Source organism: Anomalospiza imberbis, chromosome 8 (assembly GCF_031753505.1).
Source record: "Anomalospiza imberbis isolate Cuckoo-Finch-1a 21T00152 chromosome 8, ASM3175350v1, whole genome shotgun sequence".
In the NCBI taxonomy this organism is placed as follows: Eukaryota; Metazoa; Chordata; class Aves; order Passeriformes; family Viduidae; genus Anomalospiza; species Anomalospiza imberbis.
This window is the reverse complement of record NC_089688.1, coordinates 25,199,018-25,220,937: the sequence shown is the minus strand read 5'-3', so window position 1 is coordinate 25,220,937 and position 21,920 is coordinate 25,199,018. Positions and strand designations below refer to the sequence as shown.

The window sequence follows — 21,920 nt, the reverse complement described above, 5'->3', positions numbered from 1 at the left end:
GTATCATGGCCAAAATAATTAAAGGCCACACAAGCCTCACTGGAATAGGGCACGGCTGCCTCTTCTATAAGCATCACCAAATGTGTAGGAAAAAGAATGTATTTGAAGCATGAGACTGATGACCTGTAGGTCCAGAATGGGTGGGTGGCAGCTCAGAGAAGCCATAAGGAGGCTGGGAAAAGTACAGCTGAAATGGCAGACAGTAAGTTGGGCCTGGGGGAGACACATAGGTGTGAAAATGGGTTGCTCATTGGTGTCCCACAGCTGAATTCAGCCTCCCTTCATTAACCCTAAAGGAGGTTCTATAGAACAGCACCATCTGCCTATTCCCTATCCTTCAAAATCACTGCTGAGCTGGAAACACATGGTACTATCAAGGAAGCAATTTCAAACAGTGTAGTTTGTTTATGGATGTCTGTAACTGAATTCAGCATTATCAAAGATAATACACTGGAGTAAATGGCCCATCAGCCAAAGACAATGGAATAAAAATCATTCTAATCCAAACTGAAATAGCTTTCATACCTTCATTGGCTGATATGAAGATGGTTGGTACATCTGCAATGATATCAGGTGTTAATAATATCTATTTTTTATCAATGGAAAATGAAGTCACATAATTTGATCTTGAGTCTTATAATGAGGTGATTCCAGGTAAAAATAATAAAAAAAGATGTCTTCCCTTTTTCTAAGTTAAGGCTCTTTTAGAGTCCTGTAAGAGCAAAAAAAGCAGAGTACCTGGTAGCTCTCATTAATGGTGCTAACCACTTCTTACTAAATCAGAAATTCAATTGGGCTTTTCCAGCAGTTGAGGTTGTTCTGTGCTTCTCTGCTTGTAATTGCTTTTATAAAGAAGAATCAGCATATTGAAATGTGTTCAAGCCCACTTGTCAGCCTGTGAAGCAAAATGCCAAGGCAGTAAATCTTGATTGAAACTCTGACTTGATGCTCAGCCCTGGCCTCCTTAATGCTGATGAAAAGATTGGTGTGGCAGGACATGGTGCTCACTCTGCAGTGTGAGCACTGCAGGGTGACCCAGTTACACTCAACCCAAGCCCCACTCTGATGTGACATGATCAGATGATCTCAGCTGTGGCCAGGTTTAATTCTTTGCAAGTTTAGTATTAAAAAAACCTCCAAGTTTAGAAAAGAAAACCTCCAAATAACCCAACAAATAAAAATAAAGAACTTTGTATGAGGATGAGACCATGGTCAGTAATATCTCCCAGAGGATGCTGACAATAGAAGAGAAGCTTGGTTGCATGGTCTGAAGGAAGAAATGAAAGCTGAATGTGCAGTTTTTCACAGAACTTATTTTGGAGCTTTTCCTCAACCTCTCTGCACTGAAGCTAAATGTGACTTTCCCTGCTCCCTGTGCTTGAAGGGTGTCCACTGGCACTTTTTTACACACCTCTGTAGCTTCAATTAATTCTGTTTCCATTACCCTCTGGTTTCGTTCTTTTCCTTTCTGGAAACCAGGGGCTAGAAGGGAGGCAGTCACGTGCATCCTTCATCCTAAAGCTCAGTCCAAGTAAAGTGTCAGAGGGGAGTTAGGGGTAAGCTAAGGCCATGATGTAAAATGTGTTGGCCTCTGACAGTGCTGTCATTTAATTGGGACTGGAAAAACCCAATGTAATACCTCAGGTAAATGGCACCGCTTTTTCATGTACCTCCCCTTTGTGTTTACAGCTTATGTACTTGGCCTATAAAAATTATAAGCTTTGTGGAGATTTTAATGTGAATATTCATGGATGAACACAACAGTTCTGTACAGTCCTTGCCTGACATATGATGTTATTTGAAATACAGCAAAATTATTAATAGAAATGCAAGACAGTATGTCAAAGAGTGTTGTGATTCATAATAATGGTGTGATTAATAGCCAAAATGATAGCAATATCAATGAGAATAGTAGTGGAAAAAGATGAGGAATAAAGAGAAACCTCTCCCAGGATTCAAGTCCCCTCTGCTGTAATGCATAAAGAATAGGAAGAGTCACACTGAGGGAAGCCAGTGACTGCTTAGACCTTTATGTTGCTTTTGGCAGTAGTTACTAGCATATATATCTCCACATATATATATAAAAATATAAAATAAAACCTTAAGAGTAGAAAAATTATGCTGTGCTTTTCTTGTCGATGTTCCCAGACCCAGAGACTTGTGGTTTGGGAATTCCCTGAGATAGAGGTGACATCTTTGTTTAATAATTCTTTAAAGAGTCTTTTTTCCTCCAAATGTGAAGCAGCGTAACATTTTGGTGTGATCGATAGCCTGCAGAAAGGAGTTCCAAAGTTTAACTCAGTGTTACATGATGAAGTTCTGGCTGCTCTGAACTCATTGTCTGCAAATTTCATGATACCCTCTAATTCTTGCATTAGGAGAGGCAGAAACTAATAATTCCTTATTTTGCTCTCTGGGTTTTTTGAAAGACTTTCCTTCACTCTGGCAATTCTAGAGCATCCATTTTTGAGCACTAACTGATGTTGACAAGTAATCACTAGGGGAATTATACTTAGAATAATATATATTTGCCATATCAACCAAGTAAGGCTGCTACCTTCAAATGTTAGGTTGCAGAATCAGTGAATTATAACTAGGTCATGGTAACAAAAGTAAAAATAAATAAATAGATAAACAGATCAATCACAATAAATCCTCCTACACCACCACCCTCCCCTCCTGTGCAGCCCATTTCCTCAGCTGCAATTTTCTTTTGCTCTCTGAAATGAAATTGATGAATCCTGCTGTAATGTTGTATGTTTGTAGCTCTGGGTATTTTTGTCTATTAGGTATTGGTGACTTGGTAAAATTTAAAAACTCAAAAACCAAAAAAGTGCTTTTAAGACCAGCTTCTATTAAAGAAGCCATTAAGTAAATCAGCACTTCAGTCTTGGTGTTGCATAAGGTACTGGTCATTCCTTTTTGGAAAGGATATGGATGACTTAAGAAGGGATTCAGAATCGTCTGAGTAAAAGATTAAGCATGGGAAAAAGCTCCTCCATGAAGGACTCTGAGAAGAATGTAGTATTTTAGAAAAGAAATGAGTAAAAGCAGCCAATATAAAAGATCAAATACTGAAACATTGCGGTGTGTTGACCCTGGCTGGACAGCAAGTGCCCATCAAAATTGGATGAGGAACAGAAGATATAACGAAAGGCTCCAGGGCTGGGGCAAAGATGGGGAGGGATCACACACCAGTGACTCTCGGGCAAAATAGATTCAATTCATGGCTGTCCCATGGGAGACACAGACTAGGAGATCTGAGCTGGCCATCCAATCTACCATTTCAGACTTGTTTCTATTGCAATGCCTTGGCTTCCAGTACAGAAAAGCTCTCAAATATGTTTAATAATGAGCCTGTGAGAAGTCTATGCAAATGAAGAGAATATTAAAGGATTAGCTTCATTTTTAGTGTATCTAAATCTAGTCCACTTCAGAATTGACAAATTTGTATTAAGCAAGCACTGATATAGGCCTCCAATTTTAAGTACATGTTTATAATCCATTGAAGTGGATTGAGATCAATAGGTTTGAGGAATGTGCTTAAAATGAAGAGTATCCTTGAGAGCTTGTAGAGTCAAGGCCCTGGTAAAGAGCTCATCAAAGGTTTTCCTAGATGCAAAGTTGCACTGATATAAATTTGAAAGTGATTTGGAATTGATTGGATTAAACTCGTCTGAAAGTTTGTTGAATGCATTTGAGAAAAGGGAAAGTGTGAAGGTTGACAGTCAAATATTATTAAAGCTAGTCAGTTAAAGGCACTGCCATTCTCCCATCTCTCTTTGCTCCTGTCCTGAAGATCACTGCCTGCAGAACAATACAGCAAACAGCCAGGAAATCTGAGCAACTTCATCTCTTTCCACTGTTTGAATCAGTGTGTTAAGGATGGTAAATAAATGGAAATGAATCACTCAGTCTTGAATGTCTTCATGCAAAAGTGTTGATGCTTTTGTATCTAATCAATTTAACAGGATTAGAAGTCTGCAATGACCCAAACCTCCCAAAGTTTCACTTGCAAGGCTGTTCTGGGGATGGGAAGTCACTCCTTTAACATTCTTTACTGAATGAAAGTTTGTTAGCCAAACTGCAAAAATTGTGTGCATGCTCACAGCTCATGGCAAGCACGATGTAAATCATGTTAAATTCAGAGTTCTTTGGAGAGCCATGTCTTTGAAGGATGCTCCCAGAGTTTAATAAAAAACTCATAAAGCCTTTAACTCCTGGCTTTGCCTGCACACAGAGTATTAGCATACTTTATCATAGTTCTCAATAGGCACCGTGCTTGTAAGACATGGTGGATGTCAAAAGAGACTTCAGAAATTAGGTAAGGGTTCCACAAATCCACATCTGGGATGTTTGTGACTTCAGTGGCTTTCTATTCTTTTTCAGTATCTATCATTCACTGAATTTCATTCTCATGCATTTTCTTCTCCTTTTGAAACTTTTTTGTAAATGAAAATACTACCTTAGCAATCTCTCTGTATTCATTTTCCGCCTCTGTAGCTCCTGGCAACACAGTCTAGTTCAAATTGAGTTATTTTTATTAAGCCTTTGATTCTGGGGGAAAATAAGAACTTTTTTTCCCCAATATTACCAGTATGCGATCCTCACATGTTACAGTTCAATTCATTTCCCAGGAAACTCTTACACAGATGGTCAATAGTTCATGCAAGGAAGCAGCAGACCATGTAAACGAGCCTCTGGATTCAGGCATTATTATTACCAGAGTAGCTTAGTATAAGGCTAAACCCTCTGAGAGATTGCTTATTGCTATTGCTAGCATTCAAGCCCAGACTAATTTAGGATTTTCACAAAATGTAGAATAAACTGGATTGCTGGAAATATTATTTCTGCTGAAGTTTATATATGTATGTAGGTTTATATATGTATGTGGGTGTATATATATATATAGTTGTAAAAGACAATTAGAATTAGTCTGATCTGAGTATATTTTAATAATTTTCCAAGTATTTTTTATGTCTCAGCTCTTTTCCATAAGTTTTGAAGTAGGTGCTATAAAGTACAAGCAATAGGAGATAAATATGTAGTATGTAGACTCTAGGAGGAAAGACCAGACATAAGCAATAGACCCCCAGTTAATCATAAGGAAACTGCCCTTTCAGAAGAGGGTTTATTTTATTTTTATTTTTGGTTCTGCCCACTTTTGATCTAGGATTTGAGCACAAGTTTCACCACTGGATTTTAAATCTCTTGGAGCGTTGTGCACTGCTCTTTAGTCCAGCACTGTCAGCTCCACAGCTCTGCAGTCTCATTTCTCTAAAAACTTTCCTCAAATGAGATCTCCCTGGAGTCCTAAGGAACAACAGCACTGCTCTTACCTTATAGCAGCATCTGGCAGTCAAAGATTCTTATTCATCATGATTTAGTTTGTTGCCTCTGCAGAGAAATGCAGCCACACTGCCTGCATAAGCCATTGAGATTTAGCGTGGGAAGAAGACCATCAAACTTTGTTGAAAGAGAAGCCAGAAAAAATGCAATGGTGCTGGAAATCAACTTCATTCACTCTAAGTGGGTTTTGGTAATGGTCGTTGACAAAATAAGGAGCCAGCTGGGTGAGTGAGTGGAAAGCACCTCGAGGCACATGTTCCTGCTCAGGCCTTTCAAAGAACATGCAGGAGTGAAGGGCTGCTCCTGGTCTCTGGGCCAGAATCACTCTGTGAGGCAGAAAATGGGAAGAAAATTGTGGCTCCAGTGCAGATACATTTCTGCTCCCTTTTCCACCCTCCAGCTTGATTTAGCAAGGGAACAAAATAAGCCAAACTAATATCACTTTGTAGAGAGAAATGGGGTTTTCTGCTCTGCTGTCTACTTAAAATTCTCTGTGTCACTGACAAACTTGAGATGCCCTGCTGTGTACCTCTTTCTTTTATTGAGTTGTGATGTGAAGTAATGGGAAAAATGCACAACTGCAAACACTCTTGGGCTCTCTAATGGTTTAGGAGACGTACTAGAAACTGCAGAATTCCCCAAAAATCACGTTTCACACTGTGAGGAGAGACCAACCACCAGACTGCACAAATGCATCTCTCAACAGACCTCAGCTTATGCATTGCCCACTGCAAGGCCATTGGAGGCAAGCTGTGAGCAGGTGAAGTTGGCTGACACATTCCCAGCAAACCAGAAGTGGTCCTTCTGTGTATGCTGTGATATCAAACCCATTTCAGGAGTTTACAATTATAAGCTCTCTTCCAAGAGATTCAGAAATGGAAGGGGCTATTTATAAAACAAGAATCCATTATAAGAGATTAATCTCAAAGACCTCAATTCTTGTTCTGGGAAGCTCTGATCCACAGATTTCTGGATCTGGAGGGTCACTTCTTGTGGATATAAATTCTGCTTGCCTTCTCACTTATGCATCTGCTGTGGGCTTGAGCTAGGCACAGAACAAACACCAAACTAAAAAGTCTTTTTGTGATCCATCATGATTTTCTTAGAAACTAGCCCTGAGTAAAAGCAGGAGGGCTGGCTCTGTTCCTGGTGATCCACAGCTAGCATTGAGTAAATACTAAGCAGCCCCAGGTGAGAGCAAGTGTTGGTATGGATTAAATGTCCTACAGCTAAGGAATAAGTTGGAAGGTTTGTATTTCTTGTGCAAACGAAGGACAACCTCTGTCCTAACCCACTCTTTGTGTCAGCTGTGACATTCTGGTTCTGTGTTATTTGTGTGTGTCATAGTTCTGAAAGGTGATGGGCTATAGCGATTGGGTAGGAAGGGGAGAAATTGCATCTTTACCTTTTCAGTGATGATCAAATCAATTTTTATTTCTGTGCCTGAAATTGTTGTCTCATTAAAATATGAATTATAGCTTGCATGTTCTGCTTCTTCTGTTCCTTCTCTGGTTTTAGGGCAATGCTCCCAAAATGTGTGCAGGTGGTTATTCCTTTTGTTCAGGCAAAACTTGCAAATTTTCCCCTTGCAGTGTCTCCTTAAACACATAAAGATTTATATGTGTTAAAAATCTGTGTTTGGCAAGAAAAGAGAGAGTACTAACATTTAGAAAAGTGAGAGGATGGATCTTCACTGGAGATACACAGTCGATAAAGAGACTTGCAGTGACCTGAACATAGGTCAGCTTGACCTATGTGAGAATAGAGAGACAAGAATGAAAGTAAAATAAGTTAGAGGATAAGGCAGCAATAAAAATATGAGCTGCAACCATTAGTTGTGGTGCTCTCAGTTCCTAAAGTTCCTGGGCAATCCTTTCTTTGTGTCCTATGCCAGGATGTGAAAGCACAGGACAGATTCCTCCTGTGCACTTGTCTTACAGCAAACAGCATAGGTCTGTTTTCCTGAACAGGGAGACTGAGTTGTGAATCAGGAAAATGTGCTCCACTGGGACATGAGCTAGAGCATATCTGGGGATAGAAGAAAGATCTCATGAGCTTGGGGCTCTGTTCAGTTCCTGACCGTTATGATGCCATTTCTCTCTCTGACCATAACACTTTTGATGGAGACCCTGATTCATTGTTTTATGTCCTTACAGGAGCTCTGCATACAGACTGCTAAGGTAAGAGGCAGGGTTATAAAATAATCCAACTATTTATATCCTTCATTACCCATCAGCCTTTGTAATTCTTGGCTTTACGTAATCCACGCTGGCACGCTTCTTACTGGGGACCATAAAAGAGAATTTGGATGAACTGCAAAGTAGATGCAAGAATATTATACTTCCTTAATATTTTCATTTGTCGCGTCCAAGATGTCAGGAGACAGTGGAAGAAATTTCTTAACATGTGATTTGGGGATGCTCATGGGGATCTTATTTGCTCTGCAGAGAGGTGGCAGGGTATGAACATTTAGGGATACGTAAGAATGTCATACTCAATTAATTTTGTGAAATTACACTCTGAGGTTGTGTTTAGAAAATGAATTAATATTGGTGAAAAGCACTGATATCCTTGGATAAAGGGCAAGAGAGAAGAACACATTGTTATTATTAAATTGTTGTAGAAATCCTATCTTTTGCTTTGACTGAATTATTGCAGTGAGTTTCCTTGGTGATGTGACGTAGAATTTACTGGAGTGTTTGTGTTGTATAATTGAAAATGACACTACCTTTATTAAACTGTCTGTGGGACCCTTAACTCTTTCCTGTACTGTAAACCAGCTTTGCCAGGGATTTTTATCAAGGGTCTTGAGCCAGTAAAGTGGTGGCTGGTCAGACAACCACAACAAAACACCTGAATTATGAGAAGGCTGAGGGAAAAAACACATGCCTTACTTGAGGCAAGTGAAATAATAGTAGATGGATAATGAACGAGGTGGAAGTCTTTATTAATCACTCTTTAAATTGTTGCCCACTGATAGCAAAGAGAAGACTGCAATTGTTTGTCATCTCATCCTTTTCTCCCTCAAACTAAGAACATTATGTTCAGGATGTAGATACATCTCTTAAGTCACCTGTTTGGAGCCAGGTCTGTTGGCATTACCAACACTGGGTGTAACAAATGGCTGTTCATTTATCTGAATAAATAGAGTTAATGCTTCTAGATCAGTTTTTCTTACATAGATGGCTGCATAACAAATTTCATCTCAATCAACCCTAATTGCTGCTTCTAGCAGCAGCCTCCCAAGAGAGTGTTTAGGGAGCGAGCAGGCTGTGGAGGTTAGATCTGGTCAGATCACACACCTAGGGATCAGTAACAGAGCTTGCCTTTCAAAAGCTTGCAGTCTGGCATGAAACATGAGTACTGCAGACTAATACTGTGGTTTGAATTTTCCTCATGCCTGAGATGTTAGTGTGCTCAGAATAAAGGTGTCCAGCTTGTTAACTGTTAGTGCAAATCATTAAGCTATCTTTTCAGCAGTGCTCTCTGTTCCTGTGCAGCAGGGTGGCAATGTGCTTCACAGCTGAACTCCATCCTGCAGCAACACTGATTTTATCACCCAGGGTGTAGTAGGACCCTTACATTTGAAGTGACTGCAATGCAGCAGTTTTTCTCTATGGTAGTGGGATTTACTGGTGTTGCACCAGTGGTACCCTGTGGGGTTTGTCAAAGGACTGAAAGCTTAACTATCTTCTCCAAGTATGCACTGATCTCAAAAAGAAATTACATCTTCATAAGAATATAATCACTCCCTTGTCAAATTAAATTGAGTAAATTTTCTGCTCTTAAATTAAGTTTGATTTTTGTAATGACTGCTTAGTCCTACCAATGTTGGTGTAAAGGCAATATAGATATATTTTGATTGAATATGGATCCTCTCCTGAATACACCAACTTGATTATATATCTCAGTGAATCCTAACTAGGAAGCTCTGGTTTCCTTGAATCAAAATGGTTGCTTCATTGCCACATCATAAAAAAAAAAAAATAAAAAAAAATCTAGGAACCTGATTAATAGCTGAGCTCCAGGCTTGTTTCACAAAGACAAGAGAAACTCTGCAGAGGAATCAACAGGAACATTAAATATTGATATCTGTATGGCTCTGATAATTTGTAGGTTCTCATTCTGGGATGGGATAGAATAATAGATAATGGCAAGAAAGAAAAATTATTGTACAGTATAAATATATATTTAATTAAAGAAATTTAAATTATTCCCCCATAAGAATCAGGAAATCAATCAGAGAGTATCTGATCTTGGATATTGGAAGTCTTAATTTTTTGATAAAACAAGAAGCAAATTTGTTCTAGATGCTCTTTCTGTGAGGTCTTAAAATGAGGCAGTTTTTTTGTTTTATATTTCTCCATAAACTTCCCTTTGACACCCTGAAAATTAACAGCTTGCTACTGTGCTTAACTTTACCCAGGTACAGAGTAGGCCAGATGAAGCAATTCATTGAACCTCACATTTATAAACCCAACTTCATTTTTTTGTCAGTCTCTCTGCCATGGGTGAGTCCCTCTGCCTTTGAGCTTCAGTTTGTGAAGTTTCTGAGGTGTCAGATTCAAACTGGCCCAACCCACACCAGATGAGGGTGGAGTGTGAGCCAAAACGTGCTATTTTGTTAGTGACTTGTTTATTATGTGCATCTTCTCAGCCTCTCAGGGAATGCAAGCCCTGTAGAATGGAAAGAAGAGCAGCTGGATGAGTTGAGCTTGAGGGAGAAACCAAGACACATTAGATCAAGTTCTACAAATCATTTGTCACCAGAGTATGACGTATCTGCAAAATTAGGCCATGTATTGGTTTGTTGCTCAATCCAAGGAATTAAATTATTTTGTCTGCATAGCTGGAAGAGTCAGATTGGGACAAATCTGAATGAAATTACCACTGGGCCTGTTCCTTTTGTGTCATCCAACAGAGAAATAATGTGAAAGGACAATAGGAAAAGCAACTGAATAATAAAATAACTGGAGTGGGCAGTGGTCCCGTTAAACTCTTGCCTTGGATTATTTGGATTTTTACCCTGCAATCAGTGCTTGGAAAGATTACAAATGCCAAGGACTGCACACACACCCCGTGTATCTACTCCATCTAATTGCAAGCCATGTCCAGTTAGAGAGTGGAGGTATAGCTGCTAGTCTCTTCTGACTTCCAGATGAATTGAAATGTTTGGTTGATACATAACAGGTCACAGGTTCCTCTCATTCACTGGGAAGTGAGTGCTTTCTGCAAACAAGCCATGAGCTGCACAGTTGAGCCAGGACAAATTTGTTATTCCTTTTCTTCCATCGAGTTGTGGTGAATTGTTTCAGAGCCCAGTGGATTCCATCCAAAGCCTGCCTTAGGTCCAGAGGTCCAGAATCATTATGGGAATTATCCATGGTTGCACCCAGGTGGCAGCTGAACGTCTTCTAGGAGCTGGATGAAAAATACGTCAAGACTCGTTGAAAATCTTTTGGTTTAATTTGGCTTAACCCTCAGTGTTAATTACATTTTCAGGTCAGGCTCTGTCTCCTGTTAGCTCATGAAATTGGCTTTGTGACACCAGTTTGCAGGAGACATTACATCAGTTCAATGTGGCTGGATTGCATTGACTTGCTCTTTCACATCTGCATACTTGTGCACAATTTTGGAGTGTCCATTAAACATTTCTTTCCTCCTGGAAATAGCTCCAAAGCAATTCACCACGTTCTGTCACCATCTATGGATGAGCACAGTCTGCTTACCATTACTTGGAACTAATGATTTCATATCGAAGCGTTCAGTGCATTTAAACTGTGAACATGTCGAAGAAGCTCTATTCTTTTTTGATGCCTTATGCCCACAGGAAAGAATGAAAGGAAACATATGTGCATTTTTGAGAAGGAGCAAAAAAAAGGATTGCTCTCAGGAGACTTCTCCTCAGATGCTGCGATGAGTAATGCTCCTGTCAATTATTGGGTTTTTCAGAATCAAGCTAAAAAAATGCCTAATTTTAGCTTAATTTGCTTTCTTGGATTGATGTCATTCCTACTCCTGTGAAAATAGGTATTCCCTGTGGAAATGAACAGCTCTCAGCTGGACGAGAAATCAATGCCAATCAAGATCACAGACATGATTAAGGACTTCCCATCCTGTGCCTTCACTTGAAATTTTATTAAGAATTGTGGAGAGATATATTGAAGCAGTTGTGAAGTTTTCCCCCACAATATTAGCTTTGGAACATTTTGTATAAGTCACAAGGTACTAAAATAATTAATTTTCTTCATTTTAGCTATGGTTTCTTAGCATAGTACTAAGGACTATAATGACTTGATGGATTGATATCCATGATTAAGCATTTGTTCTTGGGAAAGGTAGAGTGCTTGTAAAGTGTCTGTTCCTTTTAAAATTTGTGTTAATTACTTGATAGTCATATGACTCTTTTTTTTAGTAAAATCTCTCTCACAGGATGAGAAGTCAGTGTGAGATGTAAAAAAATTGACAACAATGCAGATTTGTGTCTGTAACTTAAACAAACACAAGTATGTCTCTAGAGCATGTTCATTAGCTAGAATCTTTTTCTGCCCTATGAAAATCACATACCTGTTCCATCCACCTACTTTATGTCCTGTTTTAGAAGGAAATTTGGATGCCAGACTAGAGATGTTGGATGCATAATTTTTATATAGTTTTGTAAAGCTTCAGTGATGTGTGAATCCTACCTTTGATGTGCTTAAGAAACCCATGTCTCTTCCCTAAGGAGCTGCAAGGGTAGGAGTTAGCTACTCTGCTTTGGAGAACTTTATGTCTTTTTGTCTTGAATTTCATTGCTTGACCCAATACTGTTGGGTGGACTTTGTAGTGATTTACTACAGAAGCAACTGCATTATTGTTGTGGAGCAACTTGTTTAGGTCAGATATTTAACAGACAGGACACAGTGCTATTCCATGTAGCAGAATGGAATGCTGCAAGTCTGCAGAAATTCATGTGTGGGCATTATTCGCTCCTTTATTTGGTTTTAAATTGCTTCACCCTGTTTTAGTGAAAACGCTCTGCTCTTGCTCCTGTACCTGGCTACAGCACAATGTCTTTCTTTGGGTGAAGCTGTAAAAGTTACAACAGACAGCTAAATTCCTTTCATAGTTGATGGGGCTTATGCCCTTAAATCACCATGGACTTAAAGCAGATTCTCTTCTGCTGTCTGTAAGGAGCTCTAGAGTCAAACAAAAACATTGCAATAAAGATGCTTGCTGCTTCTAGTAGCTGAAAAATATCTCGTGGGCAGATGTAATATGGATAACTCGAAAAAAAAAACAACCTGAGAAATAGGAAATTCTTCACAGAAGTACTCTAAGATTTTTACCAACATGTCTTTGCATCTCTGTTTTCAGAACCCTTGATAAAACTCAGTCAAAGTGCAGACAGGAAAATGTTGGTGAGATTTAAGAAAAAAAGGAAATTGAAAAAAAATATCTAGAGGGAAGGTTAGAGAAAATGGAAAATAGAAAGTGGAAAAAAAAAACCAACCAAACAACTCACTAAGCTAATTTCATCCTCTGATGTGTTTGGTATTCACATTATCCAGTCCAATCTGATATGCAGGCTAAGGACATAATTCTACATTGTAAACTTATTTAAAATGAATGAGACTTCCACTTTACATTCCTCTGACAATATTTTATATACTTAATTTTATGGATTGATCCTGTGCACTTTTTGTTTTTTTTAGTCCAGGTATCCTTGGAATCATAAAAGGAGGAAAAGAAAACTAAGTGTCAAGGTTTGCAGCTGACCCCTTCTTGCCTTGTGTCCTCTGCACTTTCACTCTCCCTTCTCATAATTTCCAAAGTCTTTTTTCTTTCAGCTAATGCAGCAGGGTAAAGGCTGGCCAAGAGATGTGAGAGCTGAGGCATGGATCTTCCTGTGTAGGCTAAAAGGTTTTTTTTTTAACCTGAGCACAGAAAAGTTGTTTCAACTAGTTAAATGTTGAGGCAAATAAAATAGAGAAGGTGGTTTCTGCTTTTGCCTGTATTGCAGATCTCTGTGTCTGAGAACAGCCACCATTTCTGCACTTATTGCAGAACCCCTAAGAGAGCCCTGCATTGTCAAAGAGAATAAATTGCTTCCTCACTTGTAGAAGTGGCCCCTGAAGTTCAGCATTAAGGAGTGAATGGGGAGGCATCACAGGAGAGATTTTGCTGCCTCTGTCTATAATAAGGTTAAAAGGTAACCTCATCACATTCTTTAACTATCTCCAGTGGGGATATCTAGTATAAAGTGCAAGGATGGGAAAGTGCTCATTAATTTTAGACAAAATCATAACAAGAAACAGTAGCTGGAAATTGAAACTACATGAATTAAAAAATGAAAATAAGATTTTTTCCTTAAATTTTGGATTAATGTATTTTCTTAACAGCAGAGGTAATTAACAACATTGGCTGACTGCTCAGATGAAGAAGAAGGCTTTCCATTGCCTGCAGTGTTTAAATTGCAAGGAGATTTCTTTCTAATTTCTTTCATTTTAACCACTCTACAAGTTACTGAGCTGAGTAGAGGAATTCCTAGGTGAAGTGTTGCCATTAATAATATCAAGACTTTGAGGCTGCAGGATCACCACTGGCTTTTTGACTTCTAGACTTTCCTTGCATTGTCCTCTCCCTGTAAATCTACTATCTATTTCAATGGCTTTTCCCCTTCTCCACAGGCTCCTGTCTCTGGCCTTAGTGCAATGAAGATGTAAGTTGTCTCCTATCACACAAATCAACTATCTTTACTCCATAGGATCTGCCAGTGAAGGTTCTGCCATGTTGCAGATGATGAATAGAGCCTGGAGCTTTCTAGGGCAGGCAAAAGGAGATGAGGTAAAACAAGGGATCTATTTAGCACCCATATCAGGAATAAACACTCATTTTCATAATGAATTTGCCTGTGTTTGTCATCACTGCAGCCTTTCATTAGGAGGATGACAGCTGAGATTCCTGCACCTGCCATTTCCATGGTACCCCCTGCAGTAGGTTGCTCCAGGAAAGATCACTCACTTTAATCACTGCTGTGAGGGACTGGGCTGTGGGTGGAACTGGGGCTGTTTATGGTGAGACAAGGAAGGGAAGAGAATCAAAAGCAAGTCTTCTGTGCTGATGCTTGTCAGCTTAGCACTAATATATGTGTTCCTGAACTCTTCTTGACTCACTTCTATATTGATTTGTTTGTACATGTGGAAGTTCGTGATGAAGGAACAACGTCCACCCTTCCCCCTGAAATATGGCTGTCGGTGTGGTGAGCGTGACTGGTATTTAGCACTAACCAGACCACATGCATTCCAGAAACAGAGGGAGGGAAAAATGACAGCTTTATCTGAACTAGAGGGGAAACAAAGGAAGTAAAATAATTCCTACACCATTTGGAAGCCTATCTAAACTGCCTATCAGTGTGGTTCCTTCATGTGGCCCAGCAGGTTTCATACCTCTCTAGACTGAATCCTACTTGAAAAAGTAGCAACCTAGGCTTTTTAGCCACACACTTCAAGATTTTGATATTCTCAATTTACAAGGAAGAATTCCTTCAGAAAGGTGATGGGAGAGCCCACTAGGCAAGGCTGTATGGACAACCACCTTGCCTTCCAGTGCTGTCCCTTGGCAGCAGCTGGGGGACTATGAGTAATCAATGTGAAGGGACACAGAAGTGCAGTTGTTTTCAGTTTTGGGGAGGAGATTTATCTGATGAGTCTTCTATCATCTGTTTTGTAGCACAAGGTGTTAAGAGTTGAAAAAAGTGATGGTTAAATGCAGATAGAAGCCTCTAGCAGTGGCTTGCACAAAGTGTGACTTGACTCAAGATAAAGAAGCACTGAGGCTCTGCTTTGCACGCTTCAATTTTTCCTGCCTTCGCTGGCATAAATACCGGGGGAGATCTCACGTACATTTGAGTCAGAGAAATGATTATCTGTTTATCTTGCTTTCCTTTCAGAGCAGTACAATGAAACCAGCAGAACTCTCATCTCTCTCCCTCCTCCTCTCTTCCTACCAGATAAGCCTTGTTTTAGGAAAATTAGAATGTGTTGTGGATAAAGGAAGGTGACCCTAGGTCTTGGATCTGTTTCCTTCATTAGCAGTGAATTGGCATGTAATGATTGCTGCTTCTGGTGTCAATGCTGGAACATTTAACCAGTCAGAAGAGTTTACAGATGCCAGAAGAGAAAGCTGGTGATGCGTATAATACATCCATAGAATCATAAACAGCTCAGACAAGGGCTGGTTATTGCTTAGTTCAATATTGTTGTTTAATAGCAACTCTAAATACACTCTGCTGGGTTAAATATTGTAACATTAACTCTGGAGATAATGATCTTCCTAGACTGAAAGAGAAAATCATATTATTATGTGTTATGTTTCTTTGAGCTCCCCATATGTGAGCAGGGTAATTGAGGGGACTGGCAATTCTGTAAGCCATTTTGAGGGTCAGATCCTCTCATTGTACCTCCCTGCCCTTTCCTAGAGAGGGCAGAAGAACTTACTCTATGAATACAAAACATTAGATGAACCTGCTTTTTGCATATTTATAAAGCACACATCAACCCATCATGTCAGTCTGTGGATATTATCAATCTCTAATTATAAGATATACATTCCACAGTAGTAGCTTCAAAGGTAACAATTCATCTAAGCCTTTCCCTCATCCTTTCTTATACGTAACTGAAGGAAAAAATGAGTTGTCTTCATGTTGATCTTTTTCTCTCCTGGCTCTTTGCACTAGAAGAAAAATGAAAAAGGACTCAGCAAAGAAAGGAACCCTGTTTCTGAAAGAGCAGTAGTGTCCCTTGAAAATGTCCCACCCTTAAACCCAGCTGAACAGTTCAATGAGAGCATAGATCACACAGACAGTTGAAGTGGAAGTTTTTATGATATTTTAAGAATACATCTTTAGCTGGCCAAACAAAAGCAAGATCTGGAGGATGAAAGAAATGCCTGCAGTTTACCTTGGCTTGCAATAGCCTATTCACTTTACTTATATTGTGCTTTTGGTATCAGTGTCCCTCCTTTTCTATTTCTCATGTTCTCAGCTGCTATTTTGTTCAGTGCTGTATTTAAATGTTTCATTTAAAGGATTCAAAGTTATTGAGGAGAAGAAACAACACGTTTATATATGTAAATATATAAATATATATATGTAAATATGTAAAATCTGTACTGCATGTGTGTATGTATATACACGTATGAAGTTCTCAGTATCAAAACCAAATTTTAGGTAGACTTTTCTGTTCCCTTCTGAGATTACTGTTTTACATTAAATTCAAAACCTTTAGAGAACAGCCTGGCATTGTCTAAATTCACAGTCTACCAAAGGCCGGCATCAGCAATCAGGAGGCACTTGCACATCAGTTCTATTCTCTCTCTTCAAATGACCATTTTAATTTGCATGACAGACACTTAAGCTGTACAGAAACTCCACACAGGCATATTACAAGAGCACTGTGCTGGTAAGTTATATGAACATTTTACAACATTCTGTTTTAAACCTTAGAGCTTTATGAATCTCTCCACATCAAGATTTAATGTAATTTACCTCAGCTGTTTGGTGCTTTCCTGGGTAAAAATGGTAAATCAGGAACTATCCAGCAAGGACTATAAACAGTTGTTTAAAGCTTAATTTATACTAATCTATCTGCAGAATTAACTCTGCAAGTCTTGCTTACTGGGGACATTCAGCACTTGCACTTATTTTCTCAGGTTTGGTTTCTTTTCACCCTTTGAAGGTCATCTTCGAGGCAGGTTATCTTTTAGGCCTCTTCCTTTGTGGAGATGAGGATTTATTTTTATTGCTTTTAAAAACAGGTTAGATGTCTCTGATTTGTTTGCTGATATCTTTTTAATTTCATCATGGGAGACTCGCCACTAAATACACTGTGGTTTTGAGTCTTAGTTTTATTTTCTAGGTAAAATGAAGGACAAATCTGAAATATTTTCTACTTGAAGTACCAGGATAGTTTTTATTCACAGGCCTGTTGCTACCAGTGAAACTACTTGAAAAGTAAATTCTGTAAAGTTCTATTGAACATATGCAGATGTAGCTGTTTGGTATGGAAATCTTCACATGATCATAGGCCATGGAATAATTCATGATACAGTAGCAGAGACACACCGAAAGTGTAGGCTTGTTTTATCCGAATGAGAAGAGATTCCCTGTCCAAAATAAGTTGCTTCTTTGCTACCTTTGCAATGACTTACACATTTTTATTGAACTCCCATTGTTCCTGCTATATAATACTTCCATATTGTAGTTTTTTTATTTTTCTCAATTCCCAGATTGAAGAATGCCCATTGGTTTGGGATTTTTGTTTATTCTATTGGATAAATATTCCATTGACTATAAATATGCTTTTTTTTCCCCTATGGATACTCTAATGTAGAATAATGGAATATAAAAGATTGTAAATAAAGCATAAACAAAAATTTACACTATTTTTTTGCTTGCAATGTTTTTGAGAAAAAGATTAAACTACTCAGATCATTGGAGATTATATTAATTCACACTAATTCAAGACTTCATTATCTTTGTATCTTCTTTGTTTCAATTTTTTTTATTAGCAAATCTATTCTCTTACCCCAAAAGTAGAAAGACACTAGAATTCCACATGGCACTGTATTCCATTGCAGAAACCAGGGAGATACACTCCAAGTCACTTCAATCCTCATTCAAAAAACAAAAAAAAACAAAAAACAAACAAAAAAAACCACACAAAAAAGCCAAACAAAAAAAAAAAAAACCAAAAAACCAAACCAACCAAACCCACCTTACTCTTTACTGAGTTACTATAATGTAGTGTGAATACAAGATCATAACATGAAGAGGCATCAACCATCCTCATAACGGATAAAATAGAGAAATAGAGATTATGAAAAGTTACTGAAATTGGTGTGGACTAGATATTCCTTTTTATGAATGGCATAGCCATTGACACTGAAAGAAATGCCTGGCTACCTGAACTGATCCGTGCTGTGTAGAGGCTTAGAACATATTTGGAATAAAAAACAAATAAAGGCCTGGATTTAAATAGCATGCAACCTTGGTTTGCTAAAATTTGGTTCATATTATGCAAATGTTTTTGTTGGTATTTTTATATAAACATGCCTCTATGCAAACAAAAAGGAGATCTAATTTTTCTTCTTCATTAAAGCATTTGGCATTAAAGCATTTTCTTCTTCATTAAAGCATTTGACTTATGCTTCATTAAAACATAAGTCTTCATGAAGACTTATGTGTTAAAAGAAGATAGTTTTGAAAAATGAAAGAACTGGATAAAAGAGAATATTAAATGGAGAAGGTTTGGACTGGAAATAGGCTCCTAGCCAAGTTACTTAAAGACTGGTTTTACACTCAGTTTTGTGTAATATTTACATTAGGCACTTTGGTGCTGTAGGAATTTGCTGATGGTACAAAATTTGGAGACAGCTGTAGAAAGAAGCATTGGGATATTGTTCAAATGAACTCAATGACCTCCAGGGAGGTAACAGAAATGGAATGAAATTAAAGATGACAAAGAGCAAGTTTTTACATTGTGGGATTAATTATAAGATTTTTCTCGTTTATGTTGGAACCCTGCAGAGGAGATGAAAGAGGAGGAAAAGCAAATGAGTTGGTTGGGCATAAGACGACTCTGAGCCCTCACCTTGCAGAATTTCAGACAACACAAACAGGATCCTTGGGCCTATCAAGATAAGTAATTTCCAATGAAGACAGAAAAAAACTGAATTCTATGGCAAAAGGCAGTGACAGAAAGCAAACCACTGCAGCATATAAAGTTATGGTGAGATGTTATTTGGAATCCCATGCTGAACCTGGTGGCTCCTTGGGTAGAAAGCACAGCAGCTTAAACAGCTGCAGGTAAGGTCTACCAGGAGGATAAGATAGGGCTAACTGACAGAGACTGGTTTGGCAGTCACAGTGGAGGCTGAGGAAAGAGGTCAGGGAAACTCATTCATGCAGAGAATTTTAGTATTCAGACCAATTAAAAAAATTGAAGACATGACCAATAAACGAATGAGACTGATGTATCTACTGAAAATTACATACAGCCCTGGGAAACTGGAATGATTTCACTGCTTTTCAAATGCAACGGGATTCCCAAAGCCTGGCAGGGAGTCTGATCATGAAGGATTTTGTATGTTTTCTTCTCCTGAAAAATTATGTGTGTCCTTTCTGTTGTTCCTTAGTGAACAGCTTGGTGGTCTAATGCATGAAACAAATATGCGGACAGAGATCAAGTGTAAAAATCTATTTCGAAAGCTGGGGAGTACCTCATTGACTATCATGCACCATGTGATAGCTAAATTAGGATGAAATATAGCTGAAAATGTTTCAGGAAGGATAATTCTCTGATGAAATGAACAGATGTTCCCACCGTAGGTAACTCTCTTTCCAATAACTTGGTCTTTTGGAGAGCAGTAAATCCTTGGTGAAAGTCAAGGAAATGAAAACGCTGTGCACAAGCAGTGTGTGCCTTAGTAGTTCACTGAATCAAGCCTAAAAGCTATTACAAAAGACTCCATAATGTAAAGAAAATGCTGCTGTTATGATTGCTTGCTTTATTCTTGGAAAGCTTGTTTTCCCTAGAAATCTGTTACAATTTTGTCATATCTGACTATGTATGGACAAAGACATAAACAAAGCATTTTTCTTCCACCGGGTGAAATTCCTTTTTAGCTTGGGAAAGACAAGTTAGCAGGTATGACAACTAACTGTGGGAAAGGAATTCTGATGATGGCCTCTTCCTTAATGCAGAGCTTTTTTCTAATGGGCCTAGAAGATTTCTCATTATTAACTTGAGACAGTGATTAACTCCCACAGGCTGCTTCCAATACATCCATCTGTTTTTCTAGGTGAGGGTACAAAGATTTTTTTTCTTCCTGTTGCCTTTCTTCTGTATGGATTTATATCTGATATCTACAATGCTTAATTCTCTTGGGAAATTTGTACAGTAACTCAAATCACATCCCAGCTTACAGATGGGTAGCTTTGCTCTGGCAGAGCCAGATACACAGTGCCTGCTCCTCTATGTACTGCAGCACACAGTGGCACACAGGACAACCTACATATTAGGATTTTTTCCATTTTTCTGCAAGATGTGAGAGAAAAGTGCATGCCAGTGTTTGCATAAATATTCAGAGAGGGTTGATACCAGCCTGTCAGGACACGTGGAGCAGGGCAGGAGGGCAAAGGCAGTGGAATGACTTCCAAACAAAACAACTGGGCATCCAGACCAGCTGGCAAGTGCTGACAAATCCTGAAGGCAACCTAATGATTTTGGTTCAGAAAAGGGGCTGGTGAATGATAGAATTGAATCTGGACCTTCCCTTTGTTCCCAACTCATCTTCCACTGAAGCTAAAGAATGATAATGAGCAAAGAGGCAAAGGCTTCCTCCAGCTGTCTGGGGATTGTGTCACCAAGTCAGATGGCAGTAATTTAACTTTTCCCTTTCATAAGGCCAGTGTATCCTGGCAAAAATTTATTGTTTCTTAATTACTAAGGGTTTACTAGATGCTTTGTGGTTCTTGAGGGGAAAGGCAATATTTCTTGCTTCCTAAATGTGACCTTTTATTTGGGTATCTTTCAGCCATCTATATTTTACTTGAATGAGATAAATGTGTGGAACATTACAGGACAAAGTCCCAGTGGATGATTAAAAAGGATTGCCCTGCATGGTGAGGAATACTTAGCTGTGTTATTACCTAAATCTTCATATAGAATACGTTCACAGAGCTGTGATACAGCACCATATGGCTGTAGAATATCACCAAATTCAGCTGGGGGGAGGGATGGTTAGAAAGCAATGAATTTTTAGGAAAAAATATACCAAACCCTTAATTATACAATTAGTGATGCTTGCTTAGAGATAATGACACTTATATCCACAGAAGTTCTCACCACAGCCACTGCATTCAGGGAGCCAGGGCTGTGAGAACACAGACCCCAGGATAACATGGAGCATGTACCAAGGCCAGTTTGTTTGCAAATGATGTGAGCACTTCTTGTTTTGCAAAAGGGAAAATCTGCTCTAGATTTGCTCTAATTAGTCTCCTGTCTCTATGGTTGCAACTGAATGATGTAGGGCTTTTTGTGCTGTAAATCTCTTTTTAGTCTGTGAAAAGGCTGTAATTTATTTTCAGAGCAGCTGTGTTTTTATGATAGATGGAGAAACATCTGTTCTAGTTACTGTATCAGTACGACACATTCCTGATGGCTTTGCCACCACCTCACTATGCTCTGCTATCACATTTTTTCCTTGTGAGAGGAAGTAAGAGGCAAGGCACCTTTGATCTTTGGAACTTATTAAGGTTAAGGATGCTGTATGCATGGTGCCTATCTGACTAGGTGAAAACACAAACCACTATTTTATGAAAGACTTTGAAATAATAACTCTGCTCCCTGCAAACAAGCAGGCTCCCTATATCGTTCAACGACACAGGCTAGGAAAAAAATTCCAAATGAAACTTATGCAAAGTGAACAAGTTACTTATTGGAAAATTGCTCTCATAGAGTACCTGCTAGTGGTACTCTGGTACTCTTCAAATTGGAAGAATGTGTTACACTGGGTGCATAGGGAGCTAC

General features: G+C 38.8%; 1 long non-coding RNA gene across 2 annotated transcripts; it reads left to right on the top strand.

The window, feature by feature from the left end:
• The first annotated feature begins 13,371 nt into the window (after positions 1-13,371).
• Positions 13,372-21,011, top strand: LOC137478276 (uncharacterized). 2 transcript variants are annotated; one of them, XR_011001487.1, is made up of 3 exons: positions 13,372-14,175; positions 20,093-20,190; positions 20,434-21,011. It is a non-coding gene; the product is annotated as an uncharacterized lncRNA (long non-coding RNA). The 2 variants fall into 2 exon arrangements; XR_011001486.1 differs by lacking the exon at positions 13,372-14,175 and having other exon boundaries at positions 19,147-20,190.
• The last annotated feature ends 909 nt before the right edge of the window (positions 21,012-21,920 follow it).